The following is a 20,377-nucleotide window of genomic DNA, read 5'->3' on the forward strand; positions in this document are numbered from 1 at the left end:
TAGATCTAGCTGGTCTGTCGTAATACAATAGAGAAAGTAGATGAAGCTGGTCCGTCATAATACAATAGAGACAGCAGATCTGGCTGGTCTGTCATGATACAATAGAGAGAGTAGATCTAGCTGGATTGTCATGATACTATAGAGACAGTAGATCTAGCTGGTCTGTCATAATATAATAGAGACAGTAGATCTAGCTGGTCTGTCATATTATAATAGAGACAGTAGATCTAGCTGGTCTGTCGTAATATAATAGACACATTAGATCTAGCTAGTCTGTCATAATACAATAGAGACAGTAGATCTAGCTGGTCAGTCATAATATTATGGAGACAGTAGATCTAGCTGGTCTGCCATAATATAGTAGAGAAAGAGATGTAGCTGGTCTGTCATAATATAACAGAGACAGTAGATGTAGCTGGTCTGTCATAATATAATAGAGACAGCAGATCATGCAGGTCTGTCATAATGTAATAGAGACAGCAGATCTAGCTGGTCTGTCATAATACTATAGAGACAGTAGATCTAGCTGGTCTGTCATATTATAATAGAGACAGTATATCTAGCTGGTCTGTCATATTATAATAGAGACAGTAGATCTAGCTGCTCTGTCATAATATAATAGACACATTAGATCTAGCTGGTCTGTCATAATACAATAGAGACAGTAGATATAGCTGGTCTGTCATAATACAATAGAGACAGTAGATCTAGCTGGTCTGTCATAATACTATAGAGACAGTAGATCTAGCTGGTCTGTCATAATATAATAGAGACAGTAGATCTAACTGGTCTGTCATATTATAATAGAGACAGTAGATCTAGCTGGTCTGTCCTAACATAATAGAGACAGTAGATCTAGCTGGTCTGTCCTAACATAATAGAGACAGTAGATCTAGCTGGTCTGTCATAATATAATAGACACATTAGATCTAGCTGGTCAGTCATAATACAATAGAGACAGTAGATCTAGCTGGTCTGTCATGATACTATAGAGACAGTAGATCTAGATGCTCTGTCATATAATAGAGACAGTAGATCTAGCTGGTCTGTCATATTATAATAGAGACAGTAGATCTAGCTGGTATGTCATAATATAATAGAGACAGTAGATCTAGCTGGTTTGTCATGATATAATAGAGACAGTAGATCTAGCTGGTCTGTCGTAATACAATAGAGAAAGTAGATGAAGCTGGTCCGTCATAATACAATAGAGACACAGAGACAGTAGATGAAGCTGGTCCGTCATAATACAATAGAGACAGCAGATCTGGGTGGTCTGTCATGATACAATAGAGAGAGTAGATCTAGCTGGTTTGTCATGATACTATAGAGACAGTAGATCTAGCTGGTCTGTCATAATACAATAGAGACAGTTGATCGAGCTGGTCTGTCATAATACTATAGAGACAGTAGATCTAGCTGGTCTGTCATAATATAATAGAGAGAGTAGATCTAACTGGTCTGTCATATTATAATGGAGACAGTAGATCTAGCTGGTCTGTCCTAACATAATAGAGACAGTAGATCTAGCTGGTCTGTCATATTATAATAGAGACAGTAGATCTAGCTGGTCTGTCATAATATAATAGACACATTAGAACTAGCTGGTCAGTCATAATACAATAGAGACAGTAGATCTAGCTGGTCTGTCATGATACTATAGAGACAGTAGATCGAGATGCTCTGTCATAATATAATAGAGACAGTAGATCTAGCTGGTCTGTCATATTATAATAGAGACAGTAGATCTAGCTGGTATGTCATAATATAATAGAGACAGTAGATCTAGCTGGTCTCTCATAAAATAATAGAGACACAGAGACAGTAGATGAAGCTGGTCCATCATAATAAAACAGAGACGGTAGATCTAGCTGGTCTGTCATAATACAATAGAGACAGTAGATCTAGCTGGTTTGTCATGATATAATAGAGACAGTAGATCTAGATGCTATGTCATAATATAATAGAGACAGTAGATCTAGCTGGTCAGTCATAATATTATGGAGACAGTAGATCTAGCTGGTCTGCCATAATATAGTAGAGAAAGAGATGTAGCTAGTCTGTCATAATATAACAGAGACAGTAGATGTAGCTGGTCTGTCATAATATAATAGAGACAGCAGATCATGCAGGTCTGTCATAATGTAATAGAGACAGCAGATCTAGCTGGTCTGTCATAATATAATAGAGACAGTAGATCTAGCTGGTTTGTCATGATATAATAGAGACAGTAGATCTAGCTGGTCTGTCGTAATACAATAGAGAAAGTAGATGAAGCTGGTCCGTCATAATACAATAGAGACACAGAGACAGTAGATGTAGCTGGTCTGTCATAATATAATAGAGACAGTAGATCTAGCTGGTCTGTCATAATATAATAGAGACAGTAGATCTAGCTGGTTTGTCATAATATAATAGAGACAGTAGATCTAGCTGGTTTGTCATGATATAATAGAGACAGTAGATCTAGCTGGTCTGTCGTAATACAATAGAGAAAGTAGATGAAGCTGGTCCGTCATAATACAATAGAGACACAGAGACAGTAGATGAAGCTGGTCCGTCATAATACAATAGAGACAGCACATCTGGCTGGTCTGTCATGATACAATAGAGAGAGTAGATCTAGCTGGTTTGTCATGATACTATAGAGACAGTAGATCTAGCTGGTCTGTCATAATATAATAGAGACAGTAGATCTAGCTGGTCTGTCATATTATAATAGAGACAGTAGATCTAGCTGGTCTGTCATAATACTATAGAGACAGTAGATCTAGCTGGTCTGTCATATTATAATAGAGACAGTAGATCTAGCTGGTCTGTCGTAATACTATAGAGAAAGTAGATGAAGCTGGTCCGTCATAATACAATAGAGACACAGAGACAGTAGATGAAGCTGGTCCGTCATAATACAATAGAGACAGCAGATCTAGCTGGTCTGTCATGATACAATAGAGAGAGTAGATCTAGCTTGTTTGTCATGATACTATAGAGACAGTAGATCTAGCTGGTCTGTCATAATATAATAGAGACAGTAGATCTAGCTGGTCTGTCATATTATAATAGAGACAGTAGATCTAGCTTGTCTGTCATATTATAATAGAGACAGTAGATCTAGCTGGTCTGTCATAATATAATAGACACATTAGATCTAGCTGGTCTGTCATAATACAATAGAGACAGCAGATCTAGCTGGTCTGTCATAATATAATAGAGACAGTATATCTAGCTGGTCTGTCATAATATAATGGAGACAGTAGATCTAGCTGGTGTGTCATAATACAATAGTGACAGTAGATCTAGATGCTATGTCATAATATAATAGAGACAACAGTTCTAGCTGGTCTGTCATATTATAATAGAGACAGTATATCTAGCTGGTCTGTCATATTATAATAGAGACAGTAGATCTAGCTGCTCTGTCATAATATAATAGAGACAGTAGATCTAGCTGGTCTGTCATAATACTATAGAGACAGTAGATCTAGCTGGTCTGTCATAATATAATAGAGACAGTAGATCTAACTGGTCTGTCATAACATAATAGAGACAGTAGATCTAGCTGGTCTGTCATATTATAATAGAGACAGTAGATCTAGCTGGTCTGTCATAATATAATAGACACATTAGATCTAGCTGGTCTGTCATAATACAATAGAGACAGTAGATCTAGCTGGTCTGTCATAATACTATAGAGACAGTAGATCTAGCTGGTCTGTCATAATATAATAGAGACAGTAGATCTAACTGGTCTGTCATATTATAATAGAGACAGTAGATCTAGCTGGTCTGTCATATTATAATAGAGACAGCAGATCTAGCTGGTCTGTCATAATATAATAGACACATTAGATCTAGCTGGTCTGTCATAATACAATAGAGACAGTTGATCTAGCTGGTCTGTCATAATACTATAGAGACAGCAGATCTAGCTGGTCTGTCATAATATAATAGACACATTAGATCTAGCTGGTGTGTCATAATACAATAGTGACAGTAGATCTAGATGCTATGTCATAATATAATAGAGACAACAGTTCTAGCTGGTCTGTCATATTATAATAGAGACAGTATATCTAGCTGGTCTGTCATATTATAATAGAGACAGTAGATCTAGCTGCTCTGTCATAATATAATAGAGACAGTAGATCTAGCTGGTCTGTCATAATACTATAGAGACAGTAGATCTAGCTGGTCTGTCATAATATAATAGAGACAGTAGATCTAACTGGTCTGTCATAACATAATAGAGACAGTAGATCTAGCTGGTCTGTCATATTATAATAGAGACAGTAGATCTAGCTGGTCTGTCATAATATAATAGACACATTAGATCTAGCTGGTCTGTCATAATACAATAGAGACAGTAGATCTAGCTGGTCTGTCATAATACTATAGAGACAGTAGATCTAGCTGGTCTGTCATAATATAATAGAGACAGTAGATCTAACTGGTCTGTCATATTATAATAGAGACAGTAGATCTAGCTGGTCTGTCATATTATAATAGAGACAGTAGATCTAGCTGCTCTGTCATAATATAATAGAGACAGCAGATCTAGCTGGTCTGTCATAATATAATAGACACATTAGATCTAGCTGGTCTGTCATAATACAATAGAGACAGTTGATCTAGCTGGTCTGTCATAATACTATAGAGACAGCAGATCTAGCTGGTCTGTCATAATATAATAGACACATTAGATCTAGCTGGTCTGTCATAATACAATAGAGACAGTTGATCTAGCTGGTCTGTCATAATACTATAGAGACAGTAGATCTAGCTGGTCTGTCATAATATAATAGAGACAGTAGATCTAACTGGTCTGTCATATTATAATGGAGACAGTAGATCTAGCTGGTTTGTCATAATATAATAGAGACAGTAGATCTAGCTGGTTTGTCATGATATTATAGAGACAGTAGATCTAGCTGGTCTGTCGTAATACAACAGAGAAAGTAGATGAAAAAGGTCCGTCATAATACAGTAGAGACACAGAGACAGTAGATGAAGCTGGTCCGTCATAATACAATAGAGACAGCAGATCTGGCTGGTCTGTCATGATAAAATAGAGAGAGTAGATCTAGCTGGTTTGTCATGATACTATAGAGACAGTAGATCTAGCTGGTCTGTCATAATACAATAGAGACAGTTGATCTAGCTGGTCTGTCATAATACTATAGAGACAGTAGATCTAGCTGGTCTGTCATAATATAATAGAGACAGTAGATCTAACTGGTCTGTCATATTATAATGGAGACAGTAGATCTAGCTGGTCTGTCCTAACATAATAGAGACAGTAGATCTAGCTGGTCTGTCATATTATAATAGAGACAGTAGATCTAGCTGGTCTGTCATAATATAATAGACACATTAGATCTAGCTGGTCAGTCATAATACAATAGAGACAGTAGATCTAGCTGGTCTGTCATGATACTATAGAGACAGTAGATCTAGATGCTCTGTCATAATATAACAGAGACAGTAGATCTAGCTGGTCTGTCATATTATAATAGAGACAGTAGATCTAGCTGGTATGTCATAATATAATAGAGACAGTAGATCTAGCTGGTCTCTCATAAAATAATAGAGACACAGAGACAGTAGATGAAGCTGGTCCATCATAATAAAATAGAGACAGTAGATCTAGCTGGTCTGTCATAATACAATAGAGACAGTAGATCTAGCTGGTTTGTCATGATATAATAGAGACAGTAGATCTAGATGCTATGTCATAATATAATAGAGACAGTAGATCTAGCTGGTCAGTCATAATATTATGGAGACAGTAGATCTAGCTGGTCTGCCATAATATAGTAGAGAAAGAGATGTAGCTGGTCTGTCATAATATAAAAGAGACAGTAGATGTAGCTGGTCTGTCATAATATAATAGAGACAGCAGATCATGCAGGTCTGTCATAATGTAATAGAGACAGCAGATCTAGCTGGTCTGTCATAATACTATAGAGACAGTAGATCTAGCTGGTCTGTCATATTATAATAGAGACAGTATATCTAGCTGGTCTGTCATATTATAATAGAGAAAGTAGATGAAGCTGGTCCGTCATAATACAATAGAGACACAGAGACAGTAGATGAAGCTGGTCCGTCATAATATAATAGAGACAGCAGATCTGGCTGGTCTGTCATGATACAATAGAGAGAGTAGATCTAGCTGGTCTGTCATAATACAATAGAGACAGTAGATCTAGCTGGTCTGTCATAATACTATAGAGACAGTAGATCTAGCTGGTCTGTCATAATATAATAGAGACAGTAGATCTAGCTGGTTTGTCATAATATAATATAGACAGTAGATCTAGCTGGTTTGTCATGATAAAATAGAGACAGTAGATCTAGCTGGTCTGTCGTAATACAATAGAGAAAGTAGATGAAGCTGGTCCGTCATAATACAATAGAGACACAGAGACAGTAGATGAAGCTGGTCCGTCATAATACAATAGAGACAGCAGATCTGGCTGGTCTGTCATGATACAATAGAGAGAGTAGATCTAGCTGGATTGTCATGATACTATAGAGACAGTAGATCTAGCTGGTCTGTCATAATATAATAGAGACAGTCGATCTAGCTGGTCTGTCATATTATAATAGAGACAGTAGATCTAGCTGGTCTGTCATAATATAATAGAGACAGTAGATCTAGCTGGTCTGTCATATTATAATAGAGACAGTAGATCTAGCTGGTCTGTCGTAATATAATAGACACATTAGATCTAGCTGGTCTGTCATAATACAATAGAGACAGTAGATCTAGCTGGTCAGTCATAATATTATGGAGACAGTAGATCTAGCTGGTCTGCCATAATATAGTAGAGAAAGAGATGTAGCTGGTCTGTCATAATATAACAGAGACAGTAGATGTAGCTGGTCTGTCATAATATAATAGAGACAGCAGATCATGCAGGTCTGTCATAATGTAATAGAGACAGCAGATCTAGCTGGTCTGTCATAATACTATAGAGACAGTAGATCTAGCTGGTCTGTCATATTATAATAGAGACAGTATATCTAGCTGGTCTGTCATATTATAATAGAGACAGTAGATCTAGCTGCTCTGTCATAATATAATAGAGACAGTAGATATAGCTGGTCTGTCATAATACAATAGAGACAGTAGATCTAGCTGGTCTGTCATAATACTATAGAGACAGTAGATCTAGCTGGTCTGTCATAATATAATAGAGACAGTAGATCTAACTGGTCTGTCATAACATAATAGAGACAGTAGATCTAGCTGGTCTGTCATATTATAATAGAGACAGTAGATCTAGAAGGTCTGTCATAATATAATAGACACATTAGATCTAGCTGGTCTGTCATAATACAATAGAGACAGTAGATCTAGCTGGTCTGTCATAATACTATAGAGACAGTAGATCTAGCTGGTCTGTCATAATATAATAGAGACAGTAGATCTAACTGGTCTGTCATATTATAATAGAGACAGTAGATCTAGCTGGTCTGTCATATTATAATAGAGACAGCAGATCTAGCTGGTCTGTCATAATATAATAGACACATTAGATCTAGCTGGTCTGTCATAATACAATAGAGACAGTTGATCTAGCTGGTCTGTCATAATACTATAGAGACAGCAGATCTAGCTGGTCTGTCATAATATAATAGACACATTAGATCTAGCTGGTGTGTCATAATACAATAGTGACAGTAGATCTAGATGCTATGTCATAATATAATAGAGACAACAGTTCTAGCTGGTCTGTCATATTATAATAGAGACAGTATATCTAGCTGGTCTGTCATATTATAATAGAGACAGTAGATCTAGCTGCTCTGTCATAATATAATAGAGACAGTAGATCTAGCTGGTCTGTCATAATACTATAGAGACAGTAGATCTAGCTGGTCTGTCATAATATAATAGAGACAGTAGATCTAACTGGTCTGTCATAACATAATAGAGACAGTAGATCTAGCTGGTCTGTCATATTATAATAGAGACAGTAGATCTAGCTGGTCTGTCATAATATAATAGACACATTAGATCTAGCTGGTCTGTCATAATACAATAGAGACAGTAGATCTAGCTGGTCTGTCATAATACTATAGAGACAGTAGATCTAGCTGGTCTGTCATAATATAATAGAGACAGTAGATCTAACTGGTCTGTCATATTATAATAGAGACAGTAGATCTAGCTGGTCTGTCATATTATAATAGAGACAGTAGATCTAGCTGCTCTGTCATAATATAATAGAGACAGCAGATCTAGCTGGTCTGTCATAATATAATAGACACATTAGATCTAGCTGGTCTGTCATAATACAATAGAGACAGTTGATCTAGCTGGTCTGTCATAATACTATAGAGACAGCAGATCTAGCTGGTCTGTCATAATATAATAGACACATTAGATCTAGCTGGTCTGTCATAATACAATAGAGACAGTTGATCTAGCTGGTCTGTCATAATACTATAGAGACAGTAGATCTAGCTGGTCTGTCATAATATAATAGAGACAGTAGATCTAACTGGTCTGTCATATTATAATGGAGACAGTAGATCTAGCTGGTTTGTCATAATATAATAGAGACAGTAGATCTAGCTGGTTTGTCATGATATTATAGAGACAGTAGATCTAGCTGGTCTGTCGTAATACAATAGAGAAAGTAGATGAAGCTGGTCCGTCATAATACAGTAGAGACACAGAGACAGTAGATGAAGCTGGTCCGTCATAATACAATAGAGACAGCAGATCTGGCTGGTCTGTCATGATAAAATAGAGAGAGTAGATCTAGCTGGTTTGTCATGATACTATAGAGACAGTAGATCTAGCTGGTCTGTCATAATACAATAGAGACAGTTGATCTAGCTGGTCTGTCATAATACTATAGAGACAGTAGATCTAGCTGGTCTGTCATAATATAATAGAGACAGTAGATCTAATTGGTCTGTCATATTATAATGGAGACAGTAGATCTAGCTGGTCTGTCCTAACATAATAGAGACAGTAGATCTAGCTGGTCTGTCATATTATAATAGAGACAGTAGATCTAGCTGGTCTGTCATAATATAATAGACACATTAGATCTAGCTGGTCAGTCATAATACAATAGAGACCGTAGATCTAGCTGGTCTGTCATGATACTATAGAGACAGTAGATCTAGATGCTCTGTCATAATATAACAGAGACAGTAGATCTAGCTGGTCTGTCATATTATAATAGAGACAGTAGATCTAGCTGGCATGTCATAATATAATAGAGACAGTAGATCTAGCTGGTCTCTCATAAAATAATAGAGACACAGAGACAGTAGATGAAGCTGGTCCATCATAATAATATAGAGACAGTAGATCTAGCTGGTCTGTCATAATACAATAGAGACAGTTGATCTAGCTGGTCTGTCATAATACTATAGAGACAGTAGATCTAGCTGGTCTGTCATAATACTATAGAGACAGTAGATCTAGCTGGTCTGTCATAATATAATAGAGACAGTAGATCTAACTGGTCTGTCATAACATAATAGAGACAGTAGATCTAGCTGGTCTGTCATATTATAATAGAGACAGTAGATCTAGCTGGTCAGTCATAATATTATGGAGACAGTAGATCTAGCTGGTCTGCCATAATATAGTAGAGAAAGAGATGTAGCTGGTCTGTCATAATATAAAAGAGACAGTAGATGTAGCTGGTCTGTCATAATACAATAGAGACACAGAGACAGTAGATGAAGCTGGTCCGTCATAATACAATAGAGACAGCAGATCTGGCTGGTCTGTCATGATACAATAGAGAGAGTAGATCTAGCTGGTCTGTCATAATACAATAGAGACAGTAGATCTAGCTGGTCTGTCATAATACTATAGAGACAGTAGATCTAGCTGGTCTGTCATAATATAATAGAGACAGTAGATCTAGCTGGTTTGTCATAATATAATATAGACAGTAGATCTAGCTGATTTGTCATGATAAAATAGAGACAGTAGATCTAGCTGGTCTGTCGTAATACAATAGAGAAAGTAGATGAAGCTGGTCCGTCATAATACAATAGAGACAGCAGATCTGGCTGGTCTGTCATGATACAATAGAGAGAGTAGATCTAGCTGGATTGTCATGATACTATAGAGACAGTAGATCTAGCTGGTCTGTCATAATATAATAGAGACAGTAGATCTAGCTGGTCTGTCATATTATAATAGAGACAGTAGATCTAGCTGGTCTGTCGTAATATAATAGACACATTAGATCTAGCTAGTCTGTCATAATACAATAGAGACAGTAGATCTAGCTGGTCAGTCATAATATTATGGAGACAGTAGATCTAGCTGGTCTGCCATAATATAGTAGAGAAAGAGATGTAGCTGGTCTGTCATAATATAACAGAGACAGTAGATGTAGCTGGTCTGTCATAATATAATAGAGACAGCAGATCATGCAGGTCTGTCATAATGTAATAGAGACAGCAGATCTAGCTGGTCTGTCATAATACTATAGAGACAGTAGATCTAGCTGGTCTGTCATATTATAATAGAGACAGTATATCTAGCTGGTCTGTCATATTATAATAGAGACAGTAGATCTAGCTGCTCTGTCATAATATAATAGACACATTAGATCTAGCTGGTCTGTCATAATACAATAGAGACAGTAGATATAGCTGGTCTGTCATAATACAATAGAGACAGTAGATCTAGCTGGTCTGTCATAATACTATAGAGACAGTAGATCTAGCTGGTCTGTCATAATATAATAGAGACAGTAGATCTAACTGGTCTGTCATATTATAATAGAGACAGTAGATCTAGCTGGTCTGTCCTAACATAATAGAGACAGTAGATCTAGCTGGTCTGTCCTAACATAATAGAGACAGTAGATCTAGCTGGTCTGTCATAATATAATAGACACATTAGATCTAGCTGGTCAGTCATAATACAATAGAGACAGTAGATCTAGCTGGTCTGTCATGATACTATAGAGACAGTAGATCTAGATGCTCTGTCATATAATAGAGACAGTAGATCTAGCTGGTCTGTCATATTATAATAGAGACAGTAGATCTAGCTGGTATGTCATAATATAATAGAGACAGTAGATCTAGCTGGTTTGTCATGATATAATAGAGACAGTAGATCTAGCTGGTCTGTCGTAATACAATAGAGAAAGTAGATGAAGCTGGTCCGTCATAATACAATAGAGACACAGAGACAGTAGATGAAGCTGGTCCGTCATAATACAATAGAGACAGCAGATCTGGGTGGTCTGTCATGATACAATAGAGAGAGTAGATCTAGCTGGTTTGTCATGATACTATAGAGACAGTAGATCTAGCTGGTCTGTCATAATACAATAGAGACAGTTGATCGAGCTGGTCTGTCATAATACTATAGAGACAGTAGATCTAGCTGGTCTGTCATAATATAATAGAGAGAGTAGATCTAACTGGTCTGTCATATTATAATGGAGACAGTAGATCTAGCTGGTCTGTCCTAACATAATAGAGACAGTAGATCTAGCTGGTCTGTCATATTATAATAGAGACAGTAGATCTAGCTGGTCTGTCATAATATAATAGACACATTAGAACTAGCTGGTCAGTCATAATACAATAGAGACAGTAGATCTAGCTGGTCTGTCATGATACTATAGAGACAGTAGATCGAGATGCTCTGTCATAATATAATAGAGACAGTAGATCTAGCTGGTCTGTCATATTATAATAGAGACAGTAGATCTAGCTGGTATGTCATAATATAATAGAGACAGTAGATCTAGCTGGTCTCTCATAAAATAATAGAGACACAGAGACAGTAGATGAAGCTGGTCCATCATAATAAAACAGAGACGGTAGATCTAGCTGGTCTGTCATAATACAATAGAGACAGTAGATCTAGCTGGTTTGTCATGATATAATAGAGACAGTAGATCTAGATGCTATGTCATAATATAATAGAGACAGTAGATCTAGCTGGTCAGTCATAATATTATGGAGACAGTAGATCTAGCTGGTCTGCCATAATATAGTAGAGAAAGAGATGTAGCTAGTCTGTCATAATATAACAGAGACAGTAGATGTAGCTGGTCTGTCATAATATAATAGAGACAGCAGATCATGCAGGTCTGTCATAATGTAATAGAGACAGCAGATCTAGCTGGTCTGTCATAATATAATAGAGACAGTAGATCTAGCTGGTTTGTCATGATATAATAGAGACAGTAGATCTAGCTGGTCTGTCGTAATACAATAGAGAAAGTAGATGAAGCTGGTCCGTCATAATACAATAGAGACACAGAGACAGTAGATGTAGCTGGTCTGTCATAATATAATAGAGACAGTAGATCTAGCTGGTCTGTCATAATATAATAGAGACAGTAGATCTAGCTGGTTTGTCATAATATAATAGAGACAGTAGATCTAGCTGGTTTGTCATGATATAATAGAGACAGTAGATCTAGCTGGTCTGTCGTAATACAATAGAGAAAGTAGATGAAGCTGGTCCGTCATAATACAATAGAGACACAGAGACAGTAGATGAAGCTGGTCCGTCATAATACAATAGAGACAGCACATCTGGCTGGTCTGTCATGATACAATAGAGAGAGTAGATCTAGCTGGTTTGTCATGATACTATAGAGACAGTAGATCTAGCTGGTCTGTCATAATATAATAGAGACAGTAGATCTAGCTGGTCTGTCATATTATAATAGAGACAGTAGATCTAGCTGGTCTGTCATAATACTATAGAGACAGTAGATCTAGCTGGTCTGTCATATTATAATAGAGACAGTAGATCTAGCTGGTCTGTCGTAATACTATAGAGAAAGTAGATGAAGCTGGTCCGTCATAATACAATAGAGACACAGAGACAGTAGATGAAGCTGGTCCGTCATAATACAATAGAGACAGCAGATCTAGCTGGTCTGTCATGATACAATAGAGAGAGTAGATCTAGCTTGTTTGTCATGATACTATAGAGACAGTAGATCTAGCTGGTCTGTCATAATATAATAGAGACAGTAGATCTAGCTGGTCTGTCATATTATAATAGAGACAGTAGATCTAGCTTGTCTGTCATATTATAATAGAGACAGTAGATCTAGCTGGTCTGTCATAATATAATAGACACATTAGATCTAGCTGGTCTGTCATAATACAATAGAGACAGCAGATCTAGCTGGTCTGTCATAATATAATAGAGACAGTATATCTAGCTGGTCTGTCATAATATAATGGAGACAGTAGATCTAGCTGGTGTGTCATAATACAATAGTGACAGTAGATCTAGATGCTATGTCATAATATAATAGAGACAACAGTTCTAGCTGGTCTGTCATATTATAATAGAGACAGTATATCTAGCTGGTCTGTCATATTATAATAGAGACAGTAGATCTAGCTGCTCTGTCATAATATAATAGAGACAGTAGATCTAGCTGGTCTGTCATAATACTATAGAGACAGTAGATCTAGCTGGTCTGTCATAATATAATAGAGACAGTAGATCTAACTGGTCTGTCATAACATAATAGAGACAGTAGATCTAGCTGGTCTGTCATATTATAATAGAGACAGTAGATCTAGCTGGTCTGTCATAATATAATAGACACATTAGATCTAGCTGGTCTGTCATAATACAATAGAGACAGTAGATCTAGCTGGTCTGTCATAATACTATAGAGACAGTAGATCTAGCTGGTCTGTCATAATATAATAGAGACAGTAGATCTAACTGGTCTGTCATATTATAATAGAGACAGTAGATCTAGCTGGTCTGTCATATTATAATAGAGACAGCAGATCTAGCTGGTCTGTCATAATATAATAGACACATTAGATCTAGCTGGTCTGTCATAATACAATAGAGACAGTTGATCTAGCTGGTCTGTCATAATACTATAGAGACAGCAGATCTAGCTGGTCTGTCATAATATAATAGACACATTAGATCTAGCTGGTGTGTCATAATACAATAGTGACAGTAGATCTAGATGCTATGTCATAATATAATAGAGACAACAGTTCTAGCTGGTCTGTCATATTATAATAGAGACAGTATATCTAGCTGGTCTGTCATATTATAATAGAGACAGTAGATCTAGCTGCTCTGTCATAATATAATAGAGACAGTAGATCTAGCTGGTCTGTCATAATACTATAGAGACAGTAGATCTAGCTGGTCTGTCATAATATAATAGAGACAGTAGATCTAACTGGTCTGTCATAACATAATAGAGACAGTAGATCTAGCTGGTCTGTCATATTATAATAGAGACAGTAGATCTAGCTGGTCTGTCATAATATAATAGACACATTAGATCTAGCTGGTCTGTCATAATACAATAGAGACAGTAGATCTAGCTGGTCTGTCATAATACTATAGAGACAGTAGATCTAGCTGGTCTGTCATAATATAATAGAGACAGTAGATCTAACTGGTCTGTCATATTATAATAGAGACAGTAGATCTAGCTGGTCTGTCATATTATAATAGAGACAGTAGATCTAGCTGCTCTGTCATAATATAATAGAGACAGCAGATCTAGCTGGTCTGTCATAATATAATAGACACATTAGATCTAGCTGGTCTGTCATAATACAATAGAGACAGTTGATCTAGCTGGTCTGTCATAATACTATAGAGACAGCAGATCTAGCTGGTCTGTCATAATATAATAGACACATTAGATCTAGCTGGTCTGTCATAATACAATAGAGACAGTTGATCTAGCTGGTCTGTCATAATACTATAGAGACAGTAGATCTAGCTGGTCTGTCATAATATAATAGAGACAGTAGATCTAACTGGTCTGTCATATTATAATGGAGACAGTAGATCTAGCTGGTTTGTCATAATATAATAGAGACAGTAGATCTAGCTGGTTTGTCATGATATTATAGAGACAGTAGATCTAGCTGGTCTGTCGTAATACAACAGAGAAAGTAGATGAAAAAGGTCCGTCATAATACAGTAGAGACACAGAGACAGTAGATGAAGCTGGTCCGTCATAATACAATAGAGACAGCAGATCTGGCTGGTCTGTCATGATAAAATAGAGAGAGTAGATCTAGCTGGTTTGTCATGATACTATAGAGACAGTAGATCTAGCTGGTCTGTCATAATACAATAGAGACAGTTGATCTAGCTGGTCTGTCATAATACTATAGAGACAGTAGATCTAGCTGGTCTGTCATAATATAATAGAGACAGTAGATCTAACTGGTCTGTCATATTATAATGGAGACAGTAGATCTAGCTGGTCTGTCCTAACATAATAGAGACAGTAGATCTAGCTGGTCTGTCATATTATAATAGAGACAGTAGATCTAGCTGGTCTGTCATAATATAATAGACACATTAGATCTAGCTGGTCAGTCATAATACAATAGAGACAGTAGATCTAGCTGGTCTGTCATGATACTATAGAGACAGTAGATCTAGATGCTCTGTCATAATATAACAGAGACAGTAGATCTAGCTGGTCTGTCATATTATAATAGAGACAGTAGATCTAGCTGGTATGTCATAATATAATAGAGACAGTAGATCTAGCTGGTCTCTCATAAAATAATAGAGACACAGAGACAGTAGATGAAGCTGGTCCATCATAATAAAATAGAGACAGTAGATCTAGCTGGTCTGTCATAATACAATAGAGACAGTAGATCTAGCTGGTTTGTCATGATATAATAGAGACAGTAGATCTAGATGCTATGTCATAATATAATAGAGACAGTAGATCTAGCTGGTCAGTCATAATATTATGGAGACAGTAGATCTAGCTGGTCTGCCATAATATAGTAGAGAAAGAGATGTAGCTGGTCTGTCATAATATAAAAGAGACAGTAGATGTAGCTGGTCTGTCATAATATAATAGAGACAGCAGATCATGCAGGTCTGTCATAATGTAATAGAGACAGCAGATCTAGCTGGTCTGTCATAATACTATAGAGACAGTAGATCTAGCTGGTCTGTCATATTATAATAGAGACAGTATATCTAGCTGGTCTGTCATATTATAATAGAGAAAGTAGATGAAGCTGGTCCGTCATAATACAATAGAGACACAGAGACAGTAGATGAAGCTGGTCCGTCATAATATAATAGAGACAGCAGATCTGGCTGGTCTGTCATGATACAATAGAGAGAGTAGATCTAGCTGGTCTGTCATAATACAATAGAGACAGTAGATCTAGCTGGTCTGTCATAATACTATAGAGACAGTAGATCTAGCTGGTCTGTCATAATATAATAGAGACAGTAGATCTAGCTGGTTTGTCATAATATAATATAGACAGTAGATCTAGCTGGTTTGTCATGATAAAATAGAGACAGTAGATCTAGCTGGTCTGTCGTAATACAATAGAGAAAGTAGATGAAGCTGGTCCGTCATAATACAATAGAGACACAGAGACAGTAGATGAAGCTGGTCCGTCATAATACAATAGAGACAGCAGATCTGGCTGGTCTGTCATGATACAATAGAGAGAGTAGATCTAGCTGGATTGTCATGATACTATAGAGACAGTAGATCTAGCTGGTCTGTCATAATATAATAGAGACAGTCGATCTAGCTGGTCTGTCATATTATAATAGAGACAGTAGATCTAGCTGGTCTGTCATAATATAATAGAGACAGTAGATCTAGCTGGTCTGTCATATTATAATAGAGACAGTAGATCTAGCTGGTCTGTCGTAATATAATAGACACATTAGATCTAGCTGGTCTGTCATAATACAATAGAGACAGTAGATCTAGCTGGTCAGTCATAATATTATGGAGACAGTAGATCTAGCTGGTCTGCCATAATATAGTAGAGAAAGAGATGTAGCTGGTCTGTCATAATATAACAGAGACAGTAGATGTAGCTGGTCTGTCATAATATAATAGAGACAGCAGATCATGCAGGTCTGTCATAATGTAATAGAGACAGCAGATCTAGCTGGTCTGTCATAATACTATAGAGACAGTAGATCTAGCTGGTCTGTCATATTATAATAGAGACAGTATATCTAGCTGGTCTGTCATATTATAATAGAGACAGTAGATCTAGCTGCTCTGTCATAATATAATAGAGACAGTAGATATAGCTGGTCTGTCATAATACAATAGAGACAGTAGATCTAGCTGGTCTGTCATAATACTATAGAGACAGTAGATCTAGCTGGTCTGTCATAATATAATAGAGACAGTAGATCTAACTGGTCTGTCATATTATAATAGAGACAGTAGATCTAGCTGGTCTGTCCTAACATAATAGAGACAGTAGATCTAGCTGGTCTGTCATATTATAATAGAGACAGTAGATCTAGCTGGTCTGTCATAATATAATAGACACATTAGATCTAGCTGGTCAGTCATAATACAATAGAGACAGTAGATCTAGCTGGTCTGTCATGATACTATAGAGACAGTAGATCTAGATTCTCTGTCATATAATAGAGACAGTAGCTCTAGCTGGTCTGTCATATTATAATAGAGACAGTAGATCTAGCTGGTATGTCATAATATAATAGAGACAGTAGATCTAGCTGGTTTGTCATGATATAATAGAGACAGTAGATCTAGCTGGTCTGTCGTAATACAATAGAGAAAGTAGATGAAGCTGGTCCGTCATAATACAATAGAGACACAGAGACAGTAGATGAAGCTGGTCCGTCATAATACAATAGAGACAGCAGATCTGGCTGGTCTGTCATGATACAATAGAGAGAGTAGATCTAGCTGGTTTGTCATGATACTATAGAGACAGTAGATCTAGCTGGTCTGTCATAATACAATAGAGACAGTTGATCTAGCTGGTCTGTCATAATACTATAGAGACAGTAGATCTAGCTGGTCTGTCATAATATAATAGAGAGAGTAGATCTAACTGGTCTGTCATATTATAATGGAGACAGTAGATCTAGCTGGTCTGTCCTAACATAATAGAGACAGTAGATCTAGCTGGTCTGTCATATTATAATAGAGACAGTAGATCTAGCTGGTCTGTCATAATATAATAGACAAATTAGATCTAGCTGGTCAGTCATAATACAATAGAGACAGTAGATCTAGCTGGTCTGTCATGATACTATAGAGACAGTAGATCTAGATGCTCTGTCATATAATAGAGACAGTAGATCTAGCTGGTCTGTCATATTATAATAGAGACAGTAGATCTAGCTGGTATGTCATAATATAATAGAGACAGTAGATCTAGCTGGTCTCTCATAAAATAATAGAGACACAGAGACAGTAGATGAAGCTGGTCCATCATAATAAAATAGAGACAGTAGATGTAGCTGGTCTGTCATAATATAATATAGACAGCAGATCATGCAGGTCTGTCATAATATAACAGAGACAGTAGATGTAGCTGGTCTGTCATATTATAATAGAGACAGTATATCTAGCTGGTCTGTCATATTATAATAGAGAAAGTAGATGAAGCTGGTCCGTCATAATACAATAGAGACACAGAGACAGTAGATGAAGCTGGTCCGTCATAATATAATAGAGACAGCAGATCTGGCTGGTCTGTCATGATACAATAGAGAGAGTAGATCTAGCTGGTCTGTCATAATACAATAGAGACAGTAGATCTAGCTGGTCTGTCATAATACTATAGAGACAGTAGATCTAGCTGGTCTGTCATAATATAATAGAGACAGTAGATCTAGCTGGTTTGTCATAATATAATATAGACAGTAGATCTAGCTGGTTTGTCATGATAAAATAGAGACAGTAGATCTAGCTGGTCTGTCGTAATACAATAGAGAAAGTAGATGAAGCTGGTCCGTCATAATACAATAGAGACACAGAGACAGTAGATGAAGCTGGTCCGTCATAATACAATAGAGACAGCAGATCTGGCTGGTCTGTCATGATACAATAGAGAGAGTAGATCTAGCTGGATTGTCATGATACTATAGAGACAGTAGATCTAGCTGGTCTGTCATAATATAATAGAGACAGTCGATCTAGCTGGTCTGTCATATTATAATAGAGACAGTAGATCTAGCTGGTCTGTCATAATATAATAGAGACAGTAGATCTAGCTGGTCTGTCATATTATAATAGAGACAGTAGATCTAGCTGGTCTGTCGTAATATAATAGACACATTAGATCTAGCTGGTCTGTCATAATACAATAGAGACAGTAGATCTAGCTGGTCAGTCATAATATTATGGAGACAGTAGATCTAGCTGGTCTGCCATAATATAGTAGAGAAAGAGATGTAGCTGGTCTGTCATAATATAACAGAGACAGTAGATGTAGCTGGTCTGTCATAATATAATAGAGACAGCAGATCATGCAGGTCTGTCATAATGTAATAGAGACAGCAGATCTAGCTGGTCTGTCATAATACTATAGAGACAGTAGATCTAGCTGGTCTGTCATATTATAATAGAGACAGTATATCTAGCTGGTCTGTCATATTATAATAGAGACAGTAGATCTAGCTGCTCTGTCATAATATAATAGAGACAGTAGATATAGCTGGTCTGTCATAATACAATAGAGACAGTAGATCTAGCTGGTCTGTCATAATACTATAGAGACAGTAGATCTAGCTGGTCTGTCATAATATAATAGAGACAGTAGATCTAACTGGTCTGTCATATTATAATAGAGACAGTAGATCTAGCTGGTCTGTCCTAACATAATAGAGACAGTAGATCTAGCTGGTCTGTCATATTATAATAGAGACAGTAGATCTAGCTGGTCTGTCATAATATAATAGACACATTAGATCTAGCTGGTCAGTCATAATACAATAGAGACAGTAGATCTAGCTGGTCTGTCATGATACTATAGAGACAGTAGATCTAGATTCTCTGTCATATAATAGAGACAGTAGATCTAGCTGGTCTGTCATATTATAATAGAGACAGTAGATCTAGCTGGTATGTCATAATATAATAGAGACAGTAGATCTAGCTGGTTTGTCATGATATAATAGAGACAGTAGATCTAGCTGGTCTGTCGTAATACAATAGAGAAAGTAGATGAAGCTGGTCCGTCATAATACAATAGAGACACAGAGACAGTAGATGAAGCTGGTCCGTCATAATACAATAGAGACAGCAGATCTGGCTGGTCTGTCATGATACAATAGAGAGAGTAGATCTAGCTGGTTTGTCATGATACTATAGAGACAGTAGATCTAGCTGGTCTGTCATAATACAATAGAGACAGTTGATCTAGCTGGTCTGTCATAATACTATAGAGACAGTAGATCTAGCTGGTCTGTCATAATATAACAGAGAGAGTAGATCTAACTGGTCTGTCATATTATAATGGAGACAGTAGATCTAGCTGGTCTGTCCTAACATAATAGAGACAGTAGATCTAGCTGGTCTGTCATATTATAATAGAGACAGTAGATCTAGCTGGTCTGTCATAATATAAT

Source organism: Oncorhynchus clarkii, chromosome 13 (genome assembly GCF_045791955.1).
Source record: "Oncorhynchus clarkii lewisi isolate Uvic-CL-2024 chromosome 13, UVic_Ocla_1.0, whole genome shotgun sequence".
NCBI classification, from domain to species: Eukaryota; Metazoa; Chordata; class Actinopteri; order Salmoniformes; family Salmonidae; genus Oncorhynchus; species Oncorhynchus clarkii.